Consider the following 10,640-nt stretch of genomic DNA (forward strand, 5'->3'; position numbering starts at 1 on the left):
TAATGGTTTACACTTAAATTGTAAAAATAAATAAATAACTGAGTTTACCCAACTACTTGAATAGAAGAAAATGAGGTACTACTTAGTCCTATTCAAGTATTGTGGCTCGCTGTCTTAACTCCCTTTTTTGCAGTTGGTCCTCACATTTGATGGAGTGTTGAATAATTTTTCCTCTAAAGATCGGAATGTATGTTCCTCAAAATTTTTGTTGTGAGCTGACATAACTGAATTTATTCAGTAAAATTCAATGCACATACCAAAGTATATACACTTTAAAAAAATACACGGATGATGCAATGTGAAAATATTTCAGCTGGAAATTGGTCAATGCTTTTTCCCAAACAGTGTTATATTTTGACGGTATTAACCGGAAGTGTTGACTCGGCGTGTCTTACTTGACGGGAGCGGCGGAGCGGTTCTTTGGGACTCGGGAACACTGCAACCTGACACGGGACCTCAGCCAGCCATGCTAACTCAACCAGCTAACTTAGCTCACTGCTAGCTGCCGTGTTAACCTACACTGGTCACAAATATTCCACGGAGGTGGATAAATGTCTTTAAAGTTTGTTGGAAAGGACAGCATCTGTGAGTTTCCGCTTTGGTAAGTTGAGTTCACTTCTTTTCACTGACTGTTTACATCTTGACACTTGTCGAGTCGTTAGCTGATGGTTAGCCAAAAAAAACAAAAAAACACTTTACGCCGTAACACCTTTACTCTTTTAATTACAATTACTGTGTGTTTTAAAAGATTATCACTGTCTTCAGCGGTTTTAGTAGTTGTTGCTGATGTCTTGAGGTTGTTGGTCAGTTTGGCCTTCTTCATCATCACGGATATTTTAACACTTCGGACGAGGGTTTGACACTAAAAGTACATCAATGAAAATAAAAGTGTTTTCGTTTTGCACCGTCCACGATAACCAGCCTGGACAGATTTGAAGTACGGTTCGGTTTCTATCGGCTGTCTGTAACCATTTGGTAAATGGATGTAAAATCAAATCTCTCTTCAGATTGTTACGATTAAAATCAGCAAACACCGAGGAAAAACAAACAAACGGACTAAAAGTAATAATAGTTTTAATGTTATTCAGTTAATGGGCTCTGCTGTCTGCCAAATCAGGAAAAGCTTCAGACTGAAAAGCAAAAAATAAAATGTGCTTGTGAAATTTATTTTTTATTACAAAATTCTAACTACTTTAATATTATGTTGAAACATAAAACTGGCCTTGATGGTTGCTTGAAAAGTCAAAAAGTTTAAATAACAAACTACTATTGTTTTGCTGTCTCGGCAAGTAAATCTCTTCCTGTCGGATAAAACAACATCCTTGTCACAAGCAGGAAAAGTAGAAAATTTGAAACTACTTTTTGTTGACGTGGCGTTGTGCAATGGTTGCTGTGTTTTTCCATTGTTCTGCTGGCATTTTGTACCACGCCATTATCGCTTGTTTTTCGGAGATATTCAGTGAAGTATGACTCTTGTGTTGTCACATGGCTTATTTGGAAATAACAAAAGTAACCTGTGTTACAGAGCCCATCCTCGAACCTGTGCATGGTTTTAGCCAGGTGTAATTTACACTGCCAAGTGTGTTCATGATCCATGAAGACTTTTTGAAGTCCCTGCATTGACTAGGTTTTCAAAGACTTCCCCCATGTGTGGTTCTGTCTGTCTTTGGGGGTACTCGCACTACTCCCAGATGCCTTGGACAGTGCACAAGCATGACTTCCCATTTCCCATTTAGTTTGGCTGTGTGTGCGCTCCTTGTTTTCAGAGCAGACCTCTCACACAGGCAGAGAGAGAGAAAAGGCGCATTTTGTGGCAGTGGCAGGTCTGCCGGTGGCAACTGTAGCTGCCGGAAGAGCTGCCGCTGTAGCTGGCAGTATTTTGCCACTTGCCACAGCAAGTTTAACTATTTCAGCACTTGCCAGTCACTGGCTGCTGTTTGTAAGAACAACCACAGGATAGTGGATGTGTGTATGTGCTTCTAAACGAGCTGCCACGTATTACCCTCGTTGGCGGTCTTGTTAGGGACTGCACCAGCCACTTTATGGAGAAACTGACTGGGCTACCTGTGATGGACCTAGTTATCACCCTGTCAGTACAAGCTACTGCATTTTGCACTGCCTTTTTGTGACATGGAACATGTCTGTTATACTTGTCTGTTATACTTAATGCTCTTTTTTTTTTTTTTCTTAGGACTTTCTATTCTTCTATATTCACATTTTAACAGTGCTGGCTTTAATGATACCTGTTAGGCTAATGTTGGAGAGGAATGCAGTTTGGATTCCCTGTATGTGGTGAACATGCGGAAAAATTGACAATAAAGCAACTTTGTGCAACGCCAATGGAAAAAAATTCAGAAATACACATTTAAAACATGCAGAAGAAACTAACAGCTGGAGTTTTTAAGGTCTGCCTGACTTCATCTTTAGGTTAATGATGCAAATGAATGGAAAGTATAATATTTCTTCATCACCATTCAAATTTGAATGTGACAGATGAAAATGTATTTTGCCTTCAAATTTGCCATGCCCTATTGTGTGTTCACTATAAGGCGTGTGTGTTACATTATTGTTTGGTCCTAATCACTGCTAGAATTACCTTAATAAAATAAAAATATCGAATTTTTTTTTCTTGTTTCGAACACCTCATTTTAATACATGTATATCAAATTGATTAAAAAAAGCCAAGCCTCATAATTTACATGATGAAACATAAACATAAGAATTGTGGAAATAATATGTATAGCCTATAGCTACTGGGAGTTTTAGGGTAAATGATTAAATAATAAAATATATTAAAATAGCCTATAGAAAAGGACCATTCAGGCATGTATCAGATGACGTGAAAATGGGTGATTTTGATCCACATTTCACATAAAAGGTTTAATTAGTACATTAAAGTACTCAAGTAAATCAAAACATGTCCAAACAGGACAAGGCCAACAGGTCACACACTGTAAAATAACAATATATGTAACACCTACGCAATAAGATGTTTTTCCTAACCATTTACAGGACAGTGATGCCATCAGAAAAAGGGGCTCAAAGTTAATGGAAACAATTCATAATTTATTTCAGTACTTGTCAGAAATACATTTCTCTCTTAAAATGTGCAAAAATGTTACTCGATAGCTCCCATTTATTTTTATTGTAGCATAATTCTTTTTTTTTTTATTAAGGGGGTAAAAAAGCATGCAGATCATCATTGCAGACTCTTGTAAGTTCACATGTAGCAGTACTATGGAGACGCCTTTCAAAACACAAAAGGGTCAAAGGTTTAGGTCACAGGAAAGTCAAACACTAAAATCACCGTAACAACTCTCCTGGTTGCACTTCTTGAAATCTTGCCTCAGAGCATCACAGGATGGTAGCAGGTAGTTTGGAGCATAAGTCATTACATGGGATAAGGGAAAGACCTGGACCTTCAGGGTTTACCTTGAGGTCAAAGATCACTAAAAAATTATGTCAAAATTAATTTTTGAATAAAGCATATCATGTAATACACCAAAATAAGGGCTTGATGAGAGGATCCAGAATATATCAAAAGCTCACATACCAATTTCTCCACCTGAGCCAGGTCCAGTTCTGACTGGTTCTCGTTCTTTCCAAATTGCTGGAACAGTTTGACATAGTCCTCCTTTCCTGCCATCAATTTGTAGGCTTTGATTTTGCCTTTTCCTTTGAATGCACTCACCAAATCACACCCAGTGAAACGATGCAGAGCGATGAGTGCATCCAAAACTTCATCTCCAAGTCCATGATATTGGGATGAGTCAGAGAAAGTCCCAACATGCATGTTAAGGTTTGAGGGCACCTTCTGATCAGAAGCAACCACCAAAACGAAAACATCAGTGTCCTCCCTCCTAATTATGATGTCTAGGTTCTCCCCAGAAATTTTTAGTATAGCGGTGCTGTTGGGAACTATCACTGCACACGCCTCCATGCGGTGCCCTACCCGACCTTGTGTCCTGAAGCCCAAAGACAAAAATGAAAATCTTTTAGCACCGTTTCTGGTCTGATTCTTTGTTGAATTGTTGATTAGATTAATCTAAAATGTTTGTGTTTTGTTGACACATTGTATGTAACAAATGTGCAATAAACTTGTTTGAAAGAAAAAAATAATGTACAGAAAGACAATTTAAAATGTGGGAGATTCCAGACTTTTTTACGCTTTTCCCCTGCATAGTTTGTGTTTGGACCATGTATCATCCTTACTTATCACGTTACGGGGTAACATATGTCACATGTCATAGAATCCAGTAGACGTAGACCGTGTTTGACCTTTACTTTGGAGACCAAGCATTCAACATTGTCAACACTATTCACGCACACATTGTTATCATGTTTTCCGATTGTCCGCTGCGTGGAGAGTGGCGGGAAAAAACGAAGACGCTTTCGTGCGAGGTGCGAGACAAGACGTGATGTAAATAAGAAAACAAAAAGGCAGCAGTCAGGTATTTTGGTACTGAGTGATGAAAATAAAAAATTTGAACGTTTTGAACAAAAAAAATAAAAAATGGCACTTGTCCGGTCGGACAACGATTTAGCGCATATTGCTTGTCCGATCACATTTTACACTTGTCCCGGACAATTGGACAAGCGTTAATGTCGATGCCTGATTGTGCATCTTGAAACAACCACACCACTTTTTTTTTTTTTTCTTTCCCCAGAGAGCCCTGTATTTCAGCTGAAGTTATTTGTGGGTATTTCTTTGCATCTGGAACAATTTTCCTGGCAGTTGAAATTTTTGTTGGTCTACCTGACCGTTGTTTGGTTCAAACAAAATCCCTCATTTTTCACTTCTTAATTAGAGTTTGAACACTACTGGTTGGCATTCTCAGTCCCTTGGAAATTTTTTTTTTTAAATCCATTTCCTGTTTTATACAGTTCAAATGACCTTTGATAATTATTTTGCTTTCCCTATGACTCAGAAACCAGAAACGTCAGTGCAGCGCTGGATGAAAGATGCAAGGGTCTGTCAGGAGCCCAGAAACTCATTGACCTTTTATACACACACACACACTGATTACAAGCAACCTGATCACATGGTTGGTTACCTTTTGTAACCATTCATACCCGTTTGTGTCAACTTGTGTACATGTTATCAGGTCAAAATCACCAGGGTATGTAAACTTTTGATCAGGGTCATTTGGTTAGTTTCTGTTATGATTTAAAAAGAGTAAACACAGTTGTTTGACAATAAATGGCTTCACACAGCCACTAACCATGAGTGGGGAAAAAAGGTTTTAGTGTTATCATTCATATTCTCTGAAAAATGCCAAAGAATTCTGCTAGGGTATGTGAACTTTTGAGTACAACTGTCTATTTAGTCAGGATAATTGAGAATTTTACAAAAACATGGGGAATGCATGAGAAATGCACATAAACAAAAAAATATTTTCACAACCATCCAAAAGTTTGAATTTTAACTCAAAAGTGTAGGTGACATGATATGTAATGTGGTTTTTTTTTTTTTTTTTTTTTAGTATTTAAGAGTAAAATTAAACAACACTTTGAAATTTATCCTTTCATGGTGCGCAGTTACTGAAGAGATAAATATTCGGATTTTGAACTGCACACCACTAAAAACCGGGAACTTCCAGGTGAGTCTCGACATTGGACAAGGAGGAGGAAGTAACATCAACTTGAAAACCATTATCTTAATAGTCCCATTAATTTATGGATTTTTACAGGCTACTGACAGCCCTGTTTCCACCGAGCGGGTCAGTGCTGCACCGTGTTTTTGGTGTCACAGCGGTTAATTCTCGCCGGCATAATCCTTTTGATTGGCAGGTGGAACACTTGTATTGACGTGCGCATGCCAGGACAAGGAATTAAATTATTGTCAGACGTCCTTTTACAAATGTGGATGCGTTTTCATCAGACTGAAATAGGTCTGCGTGGTTTAGGGGGTTTATCCGGTACATGGTATAATTTTGGCCGACAGTAGAGATTTGAACACCACCGACTAATCACGATAACGGCCGCAGAGTTTTTCGATCCAGGAAAACTCCTCTGTGAAGTGTGTGTGTGTGTTAGAGAGAGAACCAGTTTGCTGTGGCGGAGAGGGGTGTTCTGAGCTGAGGTGACTCTCACTGCTGTTCATGTAAGTTTGTGAGATGCCTGTTCTGTTGCTGATATTTGCAAAGCCGTTGTTTGTTTATTTCAGCTGATGCACTAGGGGAAGGCGGAGGCTCCGTCGTGACCTGAATCAAGCATTTGAGAAAGTGCCACTTTTAATAAAAAAAAAAAAAGCTTCACACTAGAAAGAAATCATCCAAAAACAGCTCGATCTCCGCTGTGTTTACAAGTGATTTGGGTTTGAATCAACAGTTCTCGTTCTGGTGATGACGTAGCAACAATATGGCCGTGGCTGAGGGCTGAAATAGAGCGCAGGCTTCAGACAGCTGTTGTTTATCCTTCACCTGCGCACTTATTGACTTTTATTGTCCAGGATTTTTTTTTAAATAACATTTTATCATTTCTAGTGATTGTGCACATTTTTTGCTGTCACATACACTTTAACAACAACATAAAAACTTTGACATAAAATGAAGTAAAATGTTTGTTTATGTTATGTTTTAAAAAAGTTCCATGGACAAAGAGGACCAAACTAAAATCGTGAATCACCTCCACAGCTGGGAAGGTGATTATGAAGATGGTTCTCCATCTGCAATGTTCACTTTCATCTTTGAAAAGAAAAAGGATGATGACTATTTCTGCACATTGTGAATAGAATCATTATTGTCATTGTACACATACATACTTAAAAAAGAAATGTGTCCTCTGCATTAAACCCATTCTAATTACAGTTGGACACAATCCAACCACTCGGCCCAGTGGGTAGCCACAGTCCGGCGCCCGGGGACCAGTGGTGGGCACAGATAACCAAAAAATTTACTTCGATAACAGATAATCAGATAACTGAAAAGTTATCTTTGATAAAGTTAAAACGATAAACCACCCAAAAATGTATCGGAAGTTACAGATAACGATAAACGATAAATTCCAGTATTGTCTCCGGTACACTTGCAACTACTAACAAGCTGATTTTGAATTTTAACACCACGATCGCTTCTGAAAGCATCAAAGGTGACCACAGACTCAAACAATGAGTCAGCACTTTGAGTGTCCTGCCCCCTGCTGGATGCTCCTGTTTACTACATGGCTTCCAGCAGAGGAGTCACAAAGCTCAACTCCACACAACACTGCCGTCAGGCCGAAGTCTTGGAAAATAAAGCAGTGCTGAGTTATGGTTTGGTGTATAATAGGGCTGCAACAACGAATCGATAAAATCGATAAAATCGATTACAACAGGCGTTGGCAACACGCGATTAGGGTCCTGTGCACAGAGCAGATCAGACGGTGTTTCGTAGAACTACAGTTAGAATATGGCAGATGCAAGTAGACGAAAGAAAGTTAAGACTTTAAAAGTGTGGGAGCACTTTACGTTAAACAACGCAAAGACGTTTGTTAACTGCAACATTTGCAAGTCGGACCTCGCATGGCACAGGAGGCTCAGGCTGTCTGCGCGTCTCCCAGAGCAGCAAGGTGAGGGGCAGAGAGGGAGAGAAAAAGAAAGAACAGTAACAGCACCGACAGTTTTTTATTAATGTTGTCAAAGTCCTACCATCGACATTAACGCCTGTCCGATTGTCCGGGACAAGTGTAAAATGTGATCAGACAAGTAATAGCTCTAAATCGTTGTCCGACCGGACAAGTGGCATTTTTTTTTTTTTTTTTCTTGGTTTAAAACGTTTAAATCCTTCTCGCACCTCGCGAGAAAGCGTCTTCGGTTTTTCCTGCCACACTCTATGCAGCGGACAATCGAACACCGAGTTCTCCCCAGACAGTGGAACAACGACGCCGCGCCATCAGTGTTCTGACAGCGCCGTCACACTCTGCCGTGATATTAGGTCATTTTTAAAAACTCAGCCAGACTATTTATGCAGAAGTGGCCGCCCCCGAGCGGCGTGGCAGCGGAAAAAAAACTCAGTCTTCACATAAAACAAGCTCCTTCTGGATGCATAGCTCCAGAAATTCATTGATAGGCTTTATTTTACTGTTGAAAGTCTTCATGTTTACAAAGTTTGCTCAAATACGGTGTGTGTGTGTGTGTGTGTGTGTGTGTGTGTGTGCGCGTGCGTGCGTGAGTGAGTGAGTGAGAGAAATACATATATGTGGGATGAGTCACATGTGTCATTGTGAAATGACCACATAGTTTACAAGTTATACAGAGAATGTGTCACATATAATGAGTCAGGCTACAGTTTTTGATTTAGGTTTTATGGTTAACTGGTTATGCTAATTGCTCATTTGCAGCAATAAAATACCTCTTTTTTCACCATATACATATTTTATAACATTTATGTTTCAATGTTGTTTTATGGCAACTCAGCACTTTGATAAAGCAATGCCATTTGAAATTATTTTTGTTCTTTATTATAAACTGTTTTATTCTTTATTATTTTATATTTCAACAGCCAAGGGACATTTGACAATTTGTTGATTTTCAAGTATTTTAAGTTTTCATATAATGTTCTGTTGTTAAATAAAGTGATGAAGGGGGTGGTGGCCAAGTGGTTAATGCGCTTGGTTTCAGTGCAGAAGGTTCTGGGTTCAAATCCCACCCCCGCCACATGTAATGTGGAGTTGCGTCAGGAAGGGCATCCGGCGTAAAACCTGTGCCAATTCAACATGCAGATCCACCTTGGATTTGCTGTGGCGACCCCGAATGCAAACAAGGGAGCAGCCGAAGGGACTTACTGTTAAATAACTTCCCTGGCACATTTTAAAAAAATTCCCCGCTAATCCGATTAATCGTGTCGAAACCCCATCAGATTAATCGTTTGTTGCAGCCCTAGTGTATATATGATTGAATAACTCCATTAATGTCAATTTTGTCATTTGTACAAAGTTAAGATATAACATATATCTTTTAATGTTGAATAATGCACTAATTCTGAACACACACACACACACACCGTATTTGAGCAGACTTTGTAAACATGAAGACTTTCAACAGTAAAATAAAGCCTATAAATGAATTTCTGGAGCTATACATCCAGAAGGAGCTCGTTTTATGTGAAGACTGACTGAGTTTTTTTCTGCTGCAGCGTCTGCGGTGGGTGGCCACTTCTGCACAAACAGTTTGGCTGAGTTTTTAAAAACGACCTTATATCACGGCAGAGTGTGACGGCGCTGTCAGAACACTGATGGCGCGGCGTCGCTGTTCCACTGTCTGGGGAGAACTCGGTGTTCGATTGTCCGCTGCGTAGAGTGTGGCAGGAAAAACCGAAGACCCTTTCTCGCGAGGTGCGAGAAGGATTTAAACGTTTTAAACCAAGAAAAAAAAATGCCACTTGTCCGGTCGGACAACGATTTAGAGCTATTACTTGTCCGATCACATTTTACACTTGTCCCGGACAATCGGACAGGAGTTAATGTCGATGGTAGGACTTTGACAACAGGTCGCTACTGGCATCAGAAGCGGCCAGCAGCTACTGGCGCCATAATTGCTCGACAACGCATCGATGATGCAATGTTTTGCCAACGCCTGTTGTAATCGATTTTTATCGATTTTATTGATTCGTTGTTGCAGCCCTAGTGCCCACCGCTGCCGGTGACCGACTCCAAATGGAGAGCATTGATCAGGGGCAGAGAAAGGAGCAGACCCTAAATAAGCATGTTTTTGATTATGGGAGGAAACTGGAGGAAACCCACACAGACACGGTGGAGAACATGCAAACTCCACACAAACAGGGCGGGAAGTGATCCCACAACCTTCTTGCTGTGAGGCATGCATATATATATATATATATATATATATATATATATATATATATATATATATATATATATATATATATATATATATATATAATTATATATATATATATATATATATATATATGAGGTCTGTCCATAAAGTATAGGGATTTCATTCATATGTTTTTACGTCAGACATGCTTGAACCCTCGTGCGCATGCGTGAGTTTTTCCACGCCTGTCGGTGACGTCATTCGCCTGTGAGCACTCCTTGTGGGAGGAGTCGTCCAGCCCCTTGTCGGAATTCCTTTGTCTGAGAAGTTGCTGAGAGACTGGCGCTTTGTTTGATCAAACTTTTTTCTAAACCTGTGAGACACATCGAAGTGGACATGGTTCGAAAAATTAAGCTGGTTTTCAGTGAAAATTTTAACGGCTGATGAGAGATTTTGAGGTGATACTGTCGCGTTAAGGACTTCCCACGGTGCGAGACGTCGCGCAGCGCTCTCAGGCGGCGTCATCAGCCTGTTTCAAGCTGAAAACCTCCACATTTCAGGCTCTATTGATCCAGGACGTCGTGAGAGAACAGAGAAGTTTCAGAAGAAGTCGGTTTCAGCATTTTATCCGGATATTCCACTGTTAGAGATTTTTTGCGCGTCGGCTCGCAGCCGCCGCGATGCTCCGCCACAGGAAGAACACCTCCGTTGGAAGCCTTAAGGACAAGTTGGAACATGTCCAGCTGTTAAACAATTTCTCATATACTCACTCCACTGAAAGCCATCAAAAGCCGCCTGGATTTTACAAATGGTTATCAACACGGAGGTGTTTTTCCTGTGCCGCCGCACCGCGTCGGCTGAGGCCGTCTTTCATTAAAAAAAT

The 10,640-nt window shown here is 40.0% G+C and overlaps 1 protein-coding gene across 1 annotated transcript in view; it reads left to right on the plus strand.

The window, feature by feature from the left end:
• The first annotated feature begins 403 nt into the window (after positions 1-403).
• LOC117510061 (titin homolog) overlaps positions 404-10,640 on the plus strand; it is an 85,281-nt gene continuing 75,044 nt past the window's right edge. The window contains exon 1 of the mRNA XM_034169674.1: positions 404-601. The gene's annotated coding sequence lies outside the window, so the exon portion shown is untranslated. The remainder of the gene's footprint in view (positions 602-10,640) is intronic.

The sequence above is a fragment of the Thalassophryne amazonica genome, chromosome 5, assembly GCF_902500255.1.
Source record: "Thalassophryne amazonica chromosome 5, fThaAma1.1, whole genome shotgun sequence".
Classification (NCBI taxonomy): Eukaryota; Metazoa; Chordata; class Actinopteri; order Batrachoidiformes; family Batrachoididae; genus Thalassophryne; species Thalassophryne amazonica.